Source organism: Psittacula echo, assembly GCF_963264785.1.
Source record: "Psittacula echo genome assembly, chromosome: 4".
Taxonomy (NCBI): Eukaryota; Metazoa; Chordata; class Aves; order Psittaciformes; family Psittacidae; genus Psittacula; species Psittacula echo.
In genome coordinates, this window is record NC_137738.1 from 13,177,269 (window position 1) to 13,195,569 (window position 18,301).

Below are 18,301 nucleotides of genomic sequence, written 5' to 3' on the forward strand. Positions count from 1 at the left end.
CAGGTGCCCCACTGAGACAGTCTGAGCACTGTCAATCACTGCCCAGGCACTGGGGAAAGCAGTATTAACTCTTGCTGATATGATGCGGTTAGACACAAATTCAGTGTCTAGGATGCAGACTCTCCTACCACAGTCCCGGAAATACAGGGCTAATGGTTTTCCCCAAAAAAAGCCTTTGAACTTAATATAGGATGCACATAGACATCACACAAGCGAGTGCAAGCTGTCTGAAAGGTAGATCCCTCAAACCGATAACATCTTGTACTTAACCAGTACCTCTGCTTAGTTCTGTGCTGCCATCTGAAGCATGCAGAGCCATCAGAGGGTTGAATTCATCCAGTGCTCTTGGGCTATACTGGGACTTGACTTTGATGTTTATCTTCCTCATACTGGTGACTTGGAGGTTGTGTAAAGCGCTTCTTCTCAATAAACTAGCTCTTTGTTAAGGTGGCTTTGCTCTGATGCATTGCTCTGTGCTGTACAAGTTATATGGGACCAGAAAACAGACTTGTATAGATGGCTTTCAACTTTTCTGAAGGCAAAATATTAGTATTGCAAACAAATAACTGTGTCAGATTCAGCCTACCTGAGTCCAAAATGTCCGTAACTCTCCATGAGCAAGGTGCTCTGGGTTCCAATGGATTTTGACATTGGGAGTCTTCTCCTAGCTCAAGAAATAGTCTCTTCTCATTCTCATTTGGACCTGCACTTTTCACTTCAGTGGGCTTGCTCTGAATTGATGCCATCATCCCTGAGAGTGGACTGGTTACTCAGCAGCCCCCGACAGCTTAATTAAGGGCTGGAACTCAGCATAAATCCATGCAAAACTCTTTATTGTTTGCTTTTGTTTTGCTTTCAAGGCAGAGATCATGACGACAGGTCACTCCTGGATATGCTATAAATTATCTGGGGGGAGAAAGTAATTTTTCAGTGACATGTAGCTGTTACTCCAAACCAAACCCTGATATACTTCTGGGTAAAGCCTGTTGGGAATGTCCAGGCATTTCCAAACCCTTTTTTCTTATCTGTTTGAGTGGGAAACAGTTTTGTTTCATGATGTTCCTGATTCCAGCATACTGCACAGGTCCTTCCCTCTGCAAGGCACCACTCCAGTACTGCTTTTCTCCAGAAACACTGAATTTAGCCTGGCTGTGTCTAATGCAGTCAGTGTGAGGTATGGTGAAGGTTCACACCGGTTCATGCTGGACTCAAACTAAATATTCTGTTACTAACTAAGCCCCAGTTATATTCAGCTGATCTGAACAGCCAGCGTGAGTAGTCCCTGTCACCAGAGATCCTGTCCATGTGCAGAGCTTTGCTGGGGGCTTATGGACCTGATGGCCAGATCTCAACCATCACAAGAAAGAAATTATGCTGGTGTGAAAATGAAGGCATAATTTGGGAGCTAAAATGAAATGAAGTTAGCCTGGGTATATCTGTCCTGTTCCTAAGGCTGGGAGGCATTTAATCAAAAAGTGACTTTCTAATGCAGTCAAATTCAAACATAAGTTAAATGGGCTTGCTTGTTTTCCATCACTTACTTTGGCCACAAAGTGAGGAAGCTTATCCACTTCTTCCTCCCCCGTGCCTCGCAGCACTGTGCACTATTAGATGTCTATCTAATGCTATCAGTGAAAGGCTACTCTACCCTTTATTCCACCCATGATTAGTCATTTTGAATTGCAGAGACACCAAATATGTCCTGTTTAGTAGCAAGGACTTTCTGACAAACACTGGTACATAAAATAATGTTGTGAGAGACTTTTGGAAAACATCTAGTCTTTCTCCTGTGCACAGAAAGCTCAAGCATACCTGGACTACTTTTGTCATTTAACCCATTGCTTCTTAAGTAGGACAATCTCAGGCTGTAGAGAGGGGCCAGGAAACCTGTGCAAGGGAACCCAGAATGGATTAAGCTAGCCTGAAGTATACGTAGTCATGAGATCAAGATCCTATGCAAGAAATACACAACAAAGTAACACAGAAGAAACATACTCCTCTTCTTCAATACACATCCTACTTTACTTTCCAAAAAGGAGGGAAGAATTAGAGAGCAAGGAAAAGCTATCCTTACTCTCTAGAATGCAGAACATAGGCTAATAATTTGTATCCTCATCAAACGGAATTTGCTGGTGGCTGCCGAGATGGCTTTTTTTTGGTGAGGTTTCTTAAATATGGGTTGTCTTTCTGTTCCTGCTGGATTGTGCTCTTAACAAGTCACTTGTCAGTACTTTATGAACATCTGTTATGGGGCTGCAGAGCTGCAGAAATTCAGTTTTTACAAATCAGGTAAATCATAAGGCAATTCTGTTGGTCTGTGGGTTTTTGAAATCCTTTAAATGGTTCTACTTGGTTTTTAATTTTTATTATTTAAATGACTTCTGTCCAGACTTCTCATTCCTTGTCGGTCATGAGACATGCGCTGTGTTTAGCAGTGATGACTGCTGGAAGAGTTTCTGTCTGCTGTTTGTCATTGTAAGTGATGTGCTGCTGGTCAGAAAGCTGCGATTTGGCTGGTTGGTGTTTGTCACTGCCTCTGAGAGGAAACCTCTTATCTAGAAGCTAGGGGGAGAGCTTTCCAAATTCACTGTCTTACACAAGCCAACTAGAGCTTATTGCTCCCTGTGTGTCTTGCTCTGTCTGTGGAGCCCATCCATTTCAGACTCTGCGCTGTTTTCATGGAAAACATTAAAAATTCTCATTTGATGAAGGAGGGAGGGTCCTTTTGCACTCTGCTTTTTAGTAGACCTCTCAGGTTGCAGAAGGCTGAGCAATTACTACTAGGAAAACCTCAGTACAAATAAGATGGTAATTTCCCCTGCAATCTCCTACCCTTCCTTTAGGTGGGACAGAAACACAGCTACACTGAGTTAGAATGCCCAAGAGGAATGAGTCTTGGGTGCAGAGCTTTTAACAAGTCTATTTTTAAACAAGACCCCTCTGGAAGGTGGCAACGAGTTCCCCTGGGATACAGATGGCATCATACAGGCAGGAGAGAGATCTGCAGCCACACAAACGTCGCTCAGCCAGCCATGCCCCGAGGGGTGGTAGGTGGGAGAACAGCAAAGGCAGCACTCTCAGCTCCTGCATAAGGGAAAGCTGCTCTGTCCTGCACTGCAGTAATTGTTTTTCCTTACCTGAGCCTAACCTTCCCCCCAAAAAACACACATAAATGGAGAGGAAACAGGATCCAGCCCTCCCAAGGGGCAGCAAGTATCCTTGTAAAACAGGGCCTTTATGAGATGAAGGGAAAGAAAGTTGTAGGGGCTCCATCTGTGCAATAAAATATTTAAATATGCTTTGGGACCAAATCAATAATTCTTCATTTAAGCCAAGCTTGCTGCTGTTTTTCCTTTTTATTAAAATTACCCAGTGTTAAAAAGACAAAAGTTAGTAATCCAGCCAGCTTGTCTGGCTTTCTACACAAGTCAGCCACTGACCACCAGGGCAATTCCAAATCTCCTGCCCCACCAGTTCATGCCTCAGTTTACCTACCCATCCACAGGACAGAAACCTCATCTCACTGAGAAGATTGTGATTGTGCAAAAGGGCTTTAGATAGTTGGATATTGTGCATTGGAAGCACACTGGAAAAGGACTTTAAACATTGAGTCAGTAGAGGTATAGTGGTTAAGGCAAACTGAAGATCTGCCTTTTTTGATTGTTACATCACATCCATTTAGACTGGGTTTGCACCTTATCTTTACCGTTGTCAATAGACCAGAGCCTTCTCTGCTGTAAAGCAGCACAGCCCTGTTGTTTTGGGGTTTTTTTTGTACCAATTGAAGATCCTGCCACAGTAAATGAGAAAAAGGCTCCAGCCTCTTGTACTGTAGGGTGAAGGCAAAAGGTGCATAACAAATTGTAGGATTGTTCTAAGGGAGATGTGTCCAATGCAGAAGCCTCCTGTCAGCTTGGAAGCCACCATTGGTAGCTAGAGAGTTATTTCCAGGAGAATATCTCTTATTATATCAGTTTATGCCTTGAGGGCTCCTGAATGTACTTGATTTGGTTCTCTTTCTCAAAGCACAAGTGCAGCCTTTCCACTTGCATTTTATTCTTATACCTGGTTTAGTTTTTCTTTAAACTTGACTTTTCTGGGTGACAAAACAGAAGTCAAATAACATGATATTTCCTATAATACAAAATTTAAAAGGGAGTTGAAACATTCTGTGGCAGTTACTACAGGAGAGCCAGTGTTCACGGCTCAAGTCACGTGCATTTAACAGAGACACCACCAACGAAGTGTTCTGCTCACTGCTCAGCTCCTTTTTGGATGATTGTGACCTCTCAAAAGTTCCTCCTCAATTAAGGTTTAATCTACTTATTGACTTCAAGAGCCAGCTAAGGTTACAGGGACAATGCTCAAAGTGAGGTTCCTTTTTATGGTCCAAGACATTGCTGCATTGCTTAGGACAACATTTAAGTTCGAATTTCAAATATCCTGAAACTTGAGGGGGGTTCATTTCTGGGGTTTTATTCATCTCCTTCTCTCTACAGAGCTGCTAACAAATTTTAGGCTCTCTTTCTGTGCTTTTGGCTTTTCCTGAAATGAGAACTCCAAGGAATGAGGACTGATGTGTTCTGCACACAGGGTTTCCAAGAACATCATAACATGAGGAGGCCTTTCTGTCAAGGAGCACAGGTTGCCTGAACTAAAGGTGCTCTGCCAGCTGTTACTGTTGTGTAATCTGCCTGACAAAAAACGGGGTTCTCATTGCTGAGCCAAGGTACACACTGCTGCCAGCAGCTCCTCTTCCTCCTCACTCTTGATTTAAGTCAAGGTTTCCAAGGCTCGTGCTTTCTTATGTGCGCATACGTATACTTTTACTTGCAGTTGTGTCTGGGATATGTCAGTCCTAGAATTGTTAAGCCAGGTATGGGTGAGATAAATATAGCCATTGTAAAGTTATACCAGACTTCTGCCAGCTCCCACAGTGCAGGTGAGAATGTGAATGGTTCAGTTGGACCCTGAAGTTAAAGTAAGAATAAATTTATTGGTTTCATTGTCACTTTTTATCTGAAGAAGCATTTTCTAAATTAAAATAGTTATATTGCTAAGCTCTTCAGAGTATAAAATAGACTTGGACAACAGAACCCTGTAATACTCCATGTTTACATGTTTACTTAACTGTGTATTGATCCTTGTCCCTCCTAAAATAAAAATGTTACACAGTTGCTTACTAAACCCTAATGCATTTTAATATTAAGCAACCCAACCTATTGCTTTGGCTGCTGCTGTATAAAATGAGATCACTGTTGGCTGCAGATACACAACAGAGTAGGACTGTTGAAGAGTGTCTGCTGATAATAAGGATATCTATTCACAGCTGATAATACTAGTTAGCACTTCTGCACCGCTTTTGTGCACACTCTCAACTCACTTCACATGCAAGTAATACTTTTCGATCCCCTCACCATACCAGGGAACACTGAAAGAAATCTTATTTGGGTCACCCCTATAATAGGCCACGTAGAAGCCAAGGAGAGAATTCGCTGACGTTGACTGGACAATACTGTTGATTTTAAGCTTTTATTACAATGCATCCAAATCATCGCCAACATTTTTGTGGCATTTCGTTTTACAACATTTTGCACAGATCTGCCTGCTAGAATAGAAAACACTTTAAGAGATTCAGTGTGTTGCAAAGTTATGTTCCACCTACAGCACATCAATCAGTGTGTTTGTTTGAGCCTAAATGCTTGAAATGCGCTTGCCTTATCAAAAGCGTGCTGACTACACTAACAAATGCCTTCTTCTGGAAATATCACTCCACAAGGCCCATATGACCTGCCAGCACTGTCCATTCTTTGTACTAATTATGGGCTCTTCCCTAGAGGTTGGAAGTTGCTTTTGGTTTGCTTCAGGATCTAACCTTTCAGATGCTAAACCAAACCACCTGTGCCTGCAAAACAGATAGAGATCTCAGGCACACTGGTCATCTTTCATGATCTTTTCATTCCTTTCTCTTTGGCCAGAAATACAAAGCCATTAGTCTCTCCCGTGCTATCGTGGTGCCTCTAGCTCTGGAAGAACAGAGGCATTCAAGCCTTGAAGGATGTACTGAGGGAAAAATGCAACTGAAAACCGGTTTTCTTTTTAACTGGTTTCAGAAATGGTTTGAGCTCTGACGAAACTGTGTGGAGTTGTTTTGCTTTAACTTGCTTGCCTGAGCCTGTGGTATATGGGTAAGGGCTGCTACCTTTGCAGCTGATGAAAAGAACCTGATGTTGTGTTAACTGCAGCATTTCTGTGCCTATGCTGTCAGTAAAGTAGATCTAATCGAGGTCTTGGGGGTTGGTTTGGGGTTTTTTAAATGGTGATTTGCCTAAAGAATTACTCTGCAGAAGTACACTGATCTTGATAGAGGTGTACTTGGAAAGGTTTCTCAGGGATATCTTCATCCCCAGTCACTCACAGATTTATGGAATCTATATCCGCAGTCACTCACAGAACAAGAGACATCCTTATTTCCCGTATTCTCAGAGTAAGCTGTGACATGTCACCTTCTCCCACCCCTATGCAATGCCTTACTAACAGATCTTCTACTCCTTGTCTTCTGCTTTGTATGCAAATGTTTGAATACTTTTGTTCCCTGTTACACAGTAGGATTTAATCTCCTAGATAGGGAAAAGCACTTGTTACCCAATGCTACTTCAGTGGGCTGTACCAGACCTTGTAGCCAGTCAGAGACCTCAAATCCCAGCTCTTTTAGGGCATACCCAGTATGCCCAAGGGGTTCAGAAGGCTTGAATTAACAGCACCACCATGTCGGCTTCAACACCACAGCATTAGTGTGTGTGCTTTCAGCACCATAGAGCCTTTTCTTTGCATTCCCAGCACACTGCTGCAGCTAAGAATGGGGATTCTGGCCCATAACCAATGTTTTTCTCATGAAAAGTGCTAAGGGATCATTAGGGTCCACCCAGACCAGACAAAACTCTCATTTTTAAAACTTCTTCTGAAACACCCACCCACTGTGAAGTGAATGAGACTGAATTTATCTTGAGGAAGATAAAGGCTGAGTCAGCCCAGCTGGGACTTGGACCTGTGGTTAGAGAAAAGTTAGGCACACCACATTTGAAGGTTAAACCACTAAGACATCCCCATGAGCTAAGGTAAACATACCATCATTTACCCTTCCTATCTTTTGCTTGCCAAGCTATGTATTATGTGCATAGCAAAATATGCATATAACTCAATTGCTGGAACAAACATGGAAGACTTGGAAAAAAGCCTAAAAGGACACTCTACATGTACAGCAGAAGCCCACCCTTATTCTTGTAAAAGGCAAAGCAATGCAGCCTCAGTTTCCTAGAAGAGTCTTCCATCTTTCTATCTCCATGACAGACTGAGTTTGGGCTCCTGCCCCTAACCCACTTTTTTGGTAGAGCAGACTACTCTCACCTCAGCAATGCTGAGCATAACGCAAGCTGTTTCTTTGTCTGAGCCACCTGATGGGGGAGAAATATAAGGGCTGGGAAGATTGTCCTGAGGGGAATACAAGTCAGCTACATTTAAGGCTGCAGAAGAGAAGCTGTTCAGGCTTAGTGCCTAATATAACAGGAGAAGAAACCAGGTCAGTAGCCATTGCCTTCCAGAAGCTCAGTCCTCCTACTTAAGAAGGAAATAATCATTGACTGCAGTGGGACAGTAACGAAGCCTTGGAGAGAGAAAATGAGAAGTACCTTTTTCAGGGCTGGTGTAGAAAAGCCTCCTGTTTTCTCCACGTTGTGTCTCCAAGCAGCTCTCTCCACCAGCAGCTGTGTTTGCTCTGTCGAGACTCACCCATCCAGAGTAATTCACCTCCATCCTGTCAGTGAGGAACTGATGGGGAAAAGAGGTCAGGCGGTGAGAGCCATGAAAAGAAACAGTTATCCACAGATGGAACTGCATTCCTGTGTTTTCCATCTGCCCTCCAATACCTGGGTCTTTCAGCATTCATTCAGGAGCCAGTGTTGGTGGTGTTCTTTGCGTGCTCACCTTTACCCCCTGTTTTCTCCTCCCTTTCATCCACTGCACCATGTTGCCTTACCTAATTTAATATCTGTGCATCAGATTCAAAACACTTCTGCTCAGGAGTATCAAACATGTGCTGAATAATTTAATTCTGGTTTAACACTAGAAACAAAATGGTCTTTATTTTTAGGCAAATTATCAAGTTCCAGGCTTTGTTTTGTTTTTACAAGACACTAATATACATTAAAACTGAGTACGTTTTCCAGGTGCATGGTTTCCTCTTTGAAAATGATTTCTTCTTTGAGTGTATGTTTAAGAAAAGTCTGTAGCTCCAGCTCTGCTCACAGGATCCTTTCCCTTTAAATGTACATGAATATGTTTTCATTGGCTGTAGAGATCAGGCAATATACAAGACATACTCTATAACCTGTGCTTTGCCAGGTGAACTTGAGCAAGTTCATCCCTTACCCTAGGTTTCACTTTTCTGAAAGTGAAATGGGATAATATGGAAAACAGCTATCCAGGCTCGCAACAGAGCCACCTGAAAGCATTGGGTTAGGGTGTCACAGTGTACATTATTCCCAGTCTTCTACCATGTCAGGAGCTGCAATGTAACACACGAGAGCTTGCCTGTTTTTTCAAGGTATAAATATTTGCTTCATGGATCATAGAATAGTTAGGGTTGGAAAAGACCTTACAGATCATCTAGTTCCAGCCCTCTACCATGGGCAGGGACGCCTTCCACTAGATCAGGTTGCCAAAGGCTCTGTCCAACCTGGTCTTGAACACTGCCATCTTTCTTGGGCAACCCATTCCAGTGCCTCACCACCCTCTCAGTAAAGAATTTCTTCCTTATATTCAATCTAAACTTCCCCTGTTTAAGTTTTAACCCGTTACCCCTTGTCCTATCACTACAGTCCCTGATGAATAGTCCCTCCCCAGCATCTTTATAGGCCCCCTTCAGATACTGGAAGGCTGCTATGAGGTCTCCACGCAGCCTTCTCTAAGCAGAATAGTCCCAATTTTCTCAGCCTGTCTTCACACAGGAGGTGCTCCAGCCCCTGATCATCCTCGTGGCCTCCTCTGGACTTACTCCAACAGCTTCATGTCATGTTCATGTGCAGCAAGCTGCAGAGGGCTATCAGTGGGAAAAGGCCATCCTGGACAGCCTCTGTGGAGCAAATGTGCTGCCCAGCTGGAGGTTTGGTTCCAAAATCACCTGCTCTGGCTGAAAATACAGGCCAAATGTAGTGGCCTGCCAGCCACTGCCCTGTAATTACTCCAGATCATCTGCACCTTCCCTGCTGCATTCTAATTGAGGTTTAACAGATTTTGTTCTTGGTGTTTGAAAAATAGGCTTCTCTCAGTTAAGAATCAAGCTGATTAGCGTAAAATCTGTGTCAATTAATAATCACAAATGCTTTACCCACCGTTGGGAAGTCTGGCTGTGCAGGTTAAATAGCTACACTCGCATGTTCAGTACACACCTCTGCAGGAGCCCGACACCACCTTGTTCCAGCGGCAGAAGGCTGCAAAGGGCAGCTCTGAGCTCAGCCACCAAACACAGCTGTGAGATATGCTTTCCCTGTGCACTTCTCAGGTGCAGCCCTCAATGCTTCCACCCCTCAATGAACCCAAACTGAGCAAAAGGAGCGCTGAAAGTTGTCTCGGGCAGATTGCAGATCAGGTCTTAGCCTTTCTCTATTTCTCTTAAAACTCCCACAATTTAGGACACTTGTACAGTCAGCGGAAAATGGGAGAGGGGTATTCTCCTCCTTGCCTGCTACTAATAAGAAAAAGAACTCCTAAGCATGAAAAGCATTAGTCTCAGCATAATGTTTCTTTTATGCAAGCATCCGTGATTGGAAGGGAACTATGGTGTAATGCTAATGCAGAAGCAATGACCAGAACAAACCTTTAAAGTAATGGTTCCAAAGACTTTTCATGGCTTGCTGTAAAGTATGTATTAATTTGGTTAAGAGACAGCCTTGTGCCATATCCTGAATATGGATATGTCCAAGAATTTCCCTGGATACTCCCTGGAAAGATTTACCATTTCCATTTCATGGTAATGGGACAACCCACAGATCTAAAGATGGGCATTTTCAAGGGAGAAAATGCTGCGTGAGACTGCTGTCTTCCCTACTTTAGTCATGGCCACATACAGCAGAATTAACTCTGGCCTTCAAGATGCATTTGGGACTTTGTTTTTTCTGGAGTCGTTTGCAGTCTTGAAAAGACATCCAATTTACTAAGCAGAGGCTGTTTGTAACTGTGGGAAGCAAAACTCATTTCTCCATTGAGGCCGATTCTTTTGTGCCTTCACTCTAACCACTTCTTGGTTTGCTGCTATTTTTAGCTGCAATGTAGCTAAAATAAATAAAACGTTTGCCTACAACAGAAAAAAAGGATATCTTCAGCCTCCAGAACAGAGGTGGCTATTGTCATTGTGGTTGCCTGTGGGAAGCTGAGATGACAGTTCTGGCGCAGCCCAAATCGCCTTGACTTCTTCTGACCAGAAGATTCCCCCTTTATGCCCAGTCATGCTTGCTGATAACTGGACATCTTAAGTGCAAGCACACTGAAAAGAGCTGCCTTAAATGCAGTAATCCTGTGAACAAATTTACAGCATCAGGCCACTTGGATAACTTAGACCAGGCCCATCAATTATGAACTATCGTCCTCCCAAAAGAGACTGCACAGAAAACATTAAGTATTCAGCAATACATCAGCAAAGCTAAAACTGTTTCAGTGTAATAACATGAATCACTGTTTGGCTGTATGCTCCAGTGTCTGATACTTTCTTAAGAAGCCTGTTGGAATATCATGGTATTTACAGCACTGGGAGATATAACTGGGTTTGTATTGTGGCTATTACATGATAAATGGCTAACTATAACCTTGTAGAGCTATGCACTGCAGCAATACTACACATTGACTTCTATGTTGGCAGTTTTTCCAAACAATTACCAAAGGCCCAGTAAAATCCTGCAATAGTAGGTACCAGCAGAGCCTGAATGACAGTAAGCCATTGGTGTTTCTGTATAGAAACACATATCCCTCTCCTAAATCCAGATTTCTACATGCTGGTTTGCTCTAAATCAAAGCTGTGACCACAAAGGTCTGGCAAGCAGTACTGGTGTTTTTCCATACTCCCACTATTCATTGAATCTTTATTTGCTCTCTGTTTTGTTTATGGTTTGTTGCTCTAAGAGCTAACCTCTAATACTTGTCTTAGAAGGTGGGAGCATCTCACGTTTATGCATCTGAAGTCAGTAAATGGGGACCTTGGCTGCTTTTTTATTAGTGTTGGTTTTTTCATTACTGATAGCACCACTGAAAAACAAGGCAGAGTTAAATGACCACTGAGAAATGAGTTCTTTTTCTTAATATAACACCATTCTACAGGGACTTGGAAAGGATTTAGATGAGTCGTGTAAAGTAACACTGAGCACCTTCCAAATGCAGTGCTTTAGTGAAAGTTGTTCATTACTTGTTTAATAAAGATCATGTGCCCTGTTATAAGCATCAGAACTGCAGTCCATTAATCTTGGGAGAAATTTTCCCTCCAGTTCAGACCCTGACTTGAGGTGGAGGGAAGGCGGGGGGGGACGGGGGGCAGGGAATAGCCATTGAGGGTTTTTTTCCCACTTTCAGGAGAATGGCATGTTCCTCAGGGAGACAGCAAATTGAAATTAAGGCTGTTTAAGTTGGCCTACAGGATATGCCTGCAAATGTAGACATATCGGAATGGTGAAAAAGTCTGTCTGTGCCCATTCATGTAAAGTGAATGGGTTGTAATGTTCTCCAGCCCTTGGGAACGGTGGCTAGATTGAGGAAAGAAGGCAGGAAGAATGAGATGGATTTGACATAAGTATATTTAAGTGCACTGACGGCTTTCTCTCCTCCCTGTGGTTTAATGGTATATTCCACTGGGGTCTACAAGGAAGAAAGAGAGTGAATCCCTACAGCCTTCCTTTTTAAGGATAACAAATCTTAAAACAGGTGTGAGCACAGAAAGATCCTCTTACTTGTTGTTTTTAAGTCCTTCTCAGCCAGCCGGCACTCCGTGTGTATTATTATCATTCCACAGGGTGAGCACTGGGGAGAGGGGACCGGGAGGGGAAGAGGAGCTGGAAAAAATAGATGACTGCAAATGAATAATATGAACTAAGTATGCCGGTCATGCTCTATGAAATTTATTATACTGTGGTTACCAAGAAGACATATTAGCCAGAGTAAAAAGAACAGAAAATAAAAGGTTGCAGTGTAGGGAAATACCTTCTTGCCTCTTGGCAACGTGTGAAACATGGGAATGAGCATGGCGGGAAGCTCAGGCTGCTGAAGAGCTTCCCTAGCTGAGGGGACAGGCTTAGGTTGTCTGAGCACAGAAAAGCGTTCTCTGAAGTTGCTTTCAGTAAAGTATCAAGTGTGTGTAAATGGGCAGGGGGGGACCTCTTTGATGTTTTGTCTGTGGCCAGTGAAGCAGTGGCTTTCCTCATCCTGGCACTGCCACCTCCAGGTTGGGCTCAGCAGAGGCAGCAACACTATCTCAGCTTGCATTTTCAGAAGCCACTGAAGGAGGACCCAAAATGGAATGCTCATTGACCAGGGCCTGCTTTCCAGGATTCCCACTTGCTGTGCACCCTGCTGGGGATTTCAGAGCAAATGCCTGAATGTGGATTCCTGCTTAGAAACAGGAGCTGAGCACAGGCTGGCATCTCCAATCACTGCCCACCTCCTCAAGAGAAGAGTTAGGCAGATAGAGCAAGCTCCAGTTGTTGCTTTGAGGGCTCTAGCAAGGTTTATGAGTCTTTCTCACCCATGGGAGGGTGTCATCTGAAGTTAGGACACAAACATTAAGGGGTATTAAAAGCATAGTAGGTCTCAATGAGTCTCTGGGTGTCTGGGAATGTTTGCTGGGAGACTTTGCCACAGATCTCATAATCCAGGTGAGGACTAAACAGTGATTTTAAGGAGAGCAATCAGCCGAGCTGCAGGGGTTCACAATACGGTAACTCTTAATAAACAGGAAATAAAATTAACTTTCTTATTCCCATTCTGAAATGTTTACTGAAAGGAGGAGAAAATAAACCCCAGACTCCAGAGCAGGCTGCCCCAAGTGGTTGGACCTTTGAAACTTGGAAGGGAACTTCACAACCTTTGCCCATATGTTTCTGCCCCCCCTTCACAATCTGGCAACTTTGCAGAGGTTTCCCCTTATAGCTGTGAATTTCACATGGAAATGTAATGGTTTCATCAGGAGTTTTGCATTTCAGCTGTAACAAAAGCAGAGATAGGAATCAAAGATAGTTGTTCCAAGGGAGTGGAGTCTGTAGTGTATAATTACGAGTCCCTCAGCCAAGGGCAAATGCTTGAACTATTTCAATTCTTTTATTACTCTCTAGAACACAGCCAGTGAAATGTTGCTAACATACAAGGCTGCAATTGCCTCTCTTGTGTTCCCTTCTCCTTTTCCCTTTTGTTCGTCTCTTGGACAGGCAGGGAGAAAGCAATGCTCTTTCCCTGGATATAGCCCAGCAACACTATTTTTCAGTGAAAGGACTTTTCACCTCTAGAAAGTTAACACCATTTTAATCCCAGGTAAGATTTCATGGGTTTACCATGAGCTACCTGAGAAGATTTTTGGCTATGAACAAGGAGGACCACCATGATCACCTTGACTGCAAACCTAAGGAAATATGTCACAGAAGCTAAAAACATCAGTTTCGTTGGATGCAGCCCTATTTTATTACACATCATCTTTGCTAATTAATTGGTCTTTGTGCTACCATTGACACAAATATAAAACAGCCCACCCGTTTAAATTTCATTGTTGTTGACACAAGTGGGAAGACTATTCTGAGGCTGGGTTTCTAATGAGGATTTGTCTTAGGCCAGCTAAAGTGGACCTGGATTTCATTGCTCTGGTTTGTTTCAACAGTTGTCTCCATTACATGCTGTAATTCCTGCATGTAGCTTTTTCAACCTGGCGTAAGGACAATAGGTAATTCAAATATCTATATTGTCCCTGCACCCTATAATGGTATTACAATGACAATTTTATGACTCTCATAAAATTTTTGCAACTTCCCCACAGCACATTGTAATTTCACCAATGGTTATAAAAGGTCTTAAATTATATTTGTACAAAATTGAGATGAATGGGGTTTAGTATTAATGCATTTCTCATTGTGTAATAAGAATTCTTGTCCCCTTCCTTTTGCCAAGTGCGGAGAAAAAGCAACTCAGTTCAAGTATTTGTCAACTCCCATTAGAAATATTTAATACTAATAAAATTTATGGATTTAGTTTCCAAAGGATACTGCCAGCGAAGTTCATGATTACTAAATCAGTACTTAAATACAACCATTGTTCACCTTATAAATTTATATATGTTTTTTGACATATATAAAGTGCAGCTCTGGAGGCTGAGTCAGCAGTGGAGGATTTTTTTTCTTAATTCAAGCTTATAAAATAAAAGAGCCTTATTATGAACAAAGCACCAACAATATGTAAAACATTCCATAAATGTTTTCTAGGAATGGTGGGCAAAATACATTCAAATTAAAGAGCAGGTGGAGCTTACTCTGTTCCTCCAAATAAGGCACTGTAAATTAAGTCACAGGTAATGAGAGTGAGTGTGTTTTCATAAAGTTTGCTGTGCTGATTTTAGAGAAATAAGCCTTATTAATGATAAAGAAGTGAAGTGTGAAGTGCTGGTGTTACCAGTTTGAAGTTTCAGTCTGCCTGACCAGTTATCTACGTTAAGAAGTCTTGTCAAATTGAAAATGCAGTGAAGTCCTAAGCAGTGAAGTGCGAAGGTGCAGTTTAAGTTGGCTGGAGTCCATGCAGCTGTGATGAAACAGGAGGGGGAAAAAAGATGGCATCAAGGGAAGGGTAAACTCTGCTCTTGACATCTTCAGCACTGCAAAAATATTGCAGAGGAGGAGAGGAAGAAAGATGAACATCTTGATTTTTATTACACATAAATGCAGCACCATTTCAGAGGCAAGAGTATGAAAACAAGTTTCTGTTCATGCTCTATTTTTGCTTGTCATTTTAGTCTTTTCTGGGGGCTCTGAATTCAGGCAAATCCACCTGCAAGGCACTAATGAATTTATCATTCAATACATAGTCAAAGAAAATTGACTCCAGTAGACAGGCTTTAACAGGAAAAGAATTGGCTCAGGCAGGACAGAAGATTACTAAAAATATAGAGAGCAGAGCCCATTTTATTTGCAAGAGAATCTTCTGCAGACTTTTAGTGTTTTCAATTTTGACTACATTTGTTCAGCTGGCTGCAGCTTTTGATTTCTGGATGTTTTGATATTCTTTTATTATTATTTTGGGTAATAACTCCAGCTTCTCTGGCTGGGATGCTCCTTTAACTTTTTATTCCACATATGAGGAGAAAAATAATTGATGCTGTAACTCCCTGAGGCTCACTGAGCACCTGGGAGAAAACCGGCAACAGCATTTCATCTGCAGAAACGTTGCTTGAATGAAAAACAAAAAGCTGAAGCCACATGTTTGGAGCAAATGTGCTTTAACTAATGGATCCCAGCATATTATTAACTCACAGTAACTCATAAATATGACAAGCGTTTTTTTCACTTTACACCAGCGTCCAGTTGGAGCCAAATGACGAACAGTCATTCATGGCTGAGCCCGTATCCCTGGGCGGTACTTATCTCCTGAAGGATTGTCCGCAGGCATGAGGGAGGTGAGCAGGGAAGAGGGTGACAAGAGCAAGCTGTGAACACGAGGAGACATTACAGCAGAGCTCTTGTGCACGAGGTGAAGAACAGAGTGTCGTCCATCATGGTTTCTGGAGCTGGGACCTGCAGCCGTAAAGCTGACAAGGAGGGGGAGAAAATAAGGCTTGTGGGGCTGTGTTGGGAGCTGGAGGGAAGGGCTGAAGAAGGAATTATCGAAGCAAAATTTCCTGGCAAATTAGCTTGTATTTTCTGGTTTCATTTCTGACACACGGAAGGAAATGCTCTGTGTTTTCTTAAGGAAGTGCAAATTTCTCCACTTCATCCATTTTAAATCCTCGCCCTTAGGCCTTTTGTACTGAAGCATAAAGTTTGGAGGCCTTAAATGGTCATAACGTTTCCCTGTAGAATTTGGCCTGAGAAACCTACTAACAATTCTGAAAGGCTAAAAAGGAAAATCATTTTACAGCAATTTGGCAACATCCATTTATAGGGGGGTTCATATGGAGCATCAATTTATTCTCATGGTTTCTTTACCATATTTGATGAAATACAAGATGCAATTGGAACAAGCGGCTAAAGAAAAAAGGCCATAAACTTTGAAATGGTGTTGTAAAACACACAGTGTGTTAACGTGAAATAAGTTACAGACTTAAAAGAATTTACAGCGGCTTGCTCATATAATAGTAATACAATGGGCTTGCAAGTTGCAGATGTTTTCTGGTAAATCTGGTATTTTAATACACGTTCTCCTTCAGTGAAACTGAGATTTGGATCTGGATAATAATAACTCAGTGACACTGGAAAGCAGAGTTAAAGGAAAACTAGTAAAAGGGGGAGGGGGAGAAATCAAACTAAAACAGACAGCTTAGCAATTGTCCACGTAACTGATACTCCAACTTATTTCTCTGTGAAAAAAAGTGGTCAGTTTGCAGGTCAGTCAAAAAGTCAAGTTTCTGCTTTCCCCATCTCACTCAGTGGCCCTTGTCCTGTGAGTGGGATGTGTGTTTCCCAGGACTCTCCACCCCTAGGATATGGTGGGAAGTTTGATATGAATACAGTGGGAAAGAGAGAGTAGTTGGAAGAGGAGATGGACACTCAGACCCTGTGCTAACATATATTCCCCCCCTGCACAGGTCCCATTGCAGCTCTGGAATACCACAGCAACCAAATCCTGTTGCCAGGGGCCACCTCTGTCTCCAGAGGGACAAGTCCCGAGGCCACAGAATTCTTTTTGCTGCAATTTTTATTGATATTCAGGGTCTTGACTGAAAGCATGGCCACGGCCTTATAGCAATGTGTGGTAACAATGATTTAAAATTAAATCTGCAGAGCTGTGGTGTGGAGAAAAAATAGCTGCACCTCATCTGCATCTGTCTGTATATTTCCTTGTAATGAGAACCAGTTATCCTCAAAAAGGTACAGGAATCCTTAGAGATTTATCAAAAGATAGAAGATCTATACTTGTGTTGCCTTCCTAGAGAAATCTGTTTGGGAATGAACCATGGCTACTTGCTGTAGGGGAGAAGTATCAGTGCCTTGTCACTTGCATAAAGGGGTCTTTACAAGTTGCACAAAGAGGCTGTAGCTGCAGATATTCACAGTCAAGTTTGATGGGGCTCTGAGCAATCTGATCTAGTTGAAGGTGTTCCTGCTCATTGCAGAGGTTTTGGACTAGATGACCTTTAAAGGTCCCTTCCAACCCAAGCTATTCCGTGATTCTGTGATTATATCCTACAAGGATCAAAGTGCTGGAGCTTGTTTGCATCCTGACAGTGGACACAACAATTTGTAATTGGCAAGGATTGCAAGATGGCTTACATGTGCTGTGCCTGACAGCATCGTTTCCCAGCAATGCTTGTTTAGAGCAGAAAGGTAAGATTTATCTGTTTCATTCCTTAGAAACCTGGGCTCAGCCCAGTGTTTGTGTACAATAAGTTGGCAGACAGAATGATGTGGAGCAAAGCCATTGGCCCTCAGTAACCACCAGATTCTCTCTGAGGGCTGTATCTGAGGGGCACATAGTGGAAACTTTGTTCTCCTGTGTGGATCTCTTTCACAGGGGAGCAGAGACCATTCCCTCATGCTGCCAGTATGCAGCTAGCCAAAGGCCTCTTTCACCCTAGCCATGACTACAACACCGTGTCTATAGTAAAGGTCGGCAGCAGAAGCCATGTACAGCTTTCAGCCCAAGTACAATCAGTCTTGTTTATGTAGGCTCCAGGCCCATGCAAAGATTTTCGGTTTCAGTGCTCTCTCTTCTACCTTTATCAGTGTAGGTCCTGCACGCTGGAGCTTGAGTTCCCTGAAATGGGGAGTATTCCATTTCTGGGCATATTTGCACTTTTCACTAGCAAAATGGGGATGTTCTGCTAGAGGAAAAATATAATTTGTGCTTAGTTCTTTGCTGACACTTCAAAATTTGTCATTGGTTCTTCCCTCTCGCTTAGTCTGGATGTAGTACAGATGTAACACACATTGTGCAGCGTGGATGCATCAAAGCAGGAGAGAAGGGTCATTGCACATATTCTTCAGAGAGGGAGCAGGCAGGCTCCTGCCACCCAAACTCTAGTGGTTGCAGATCACCTTGCCCAAATTTCCTCTGCCCTCAGTGGAGGCACTTT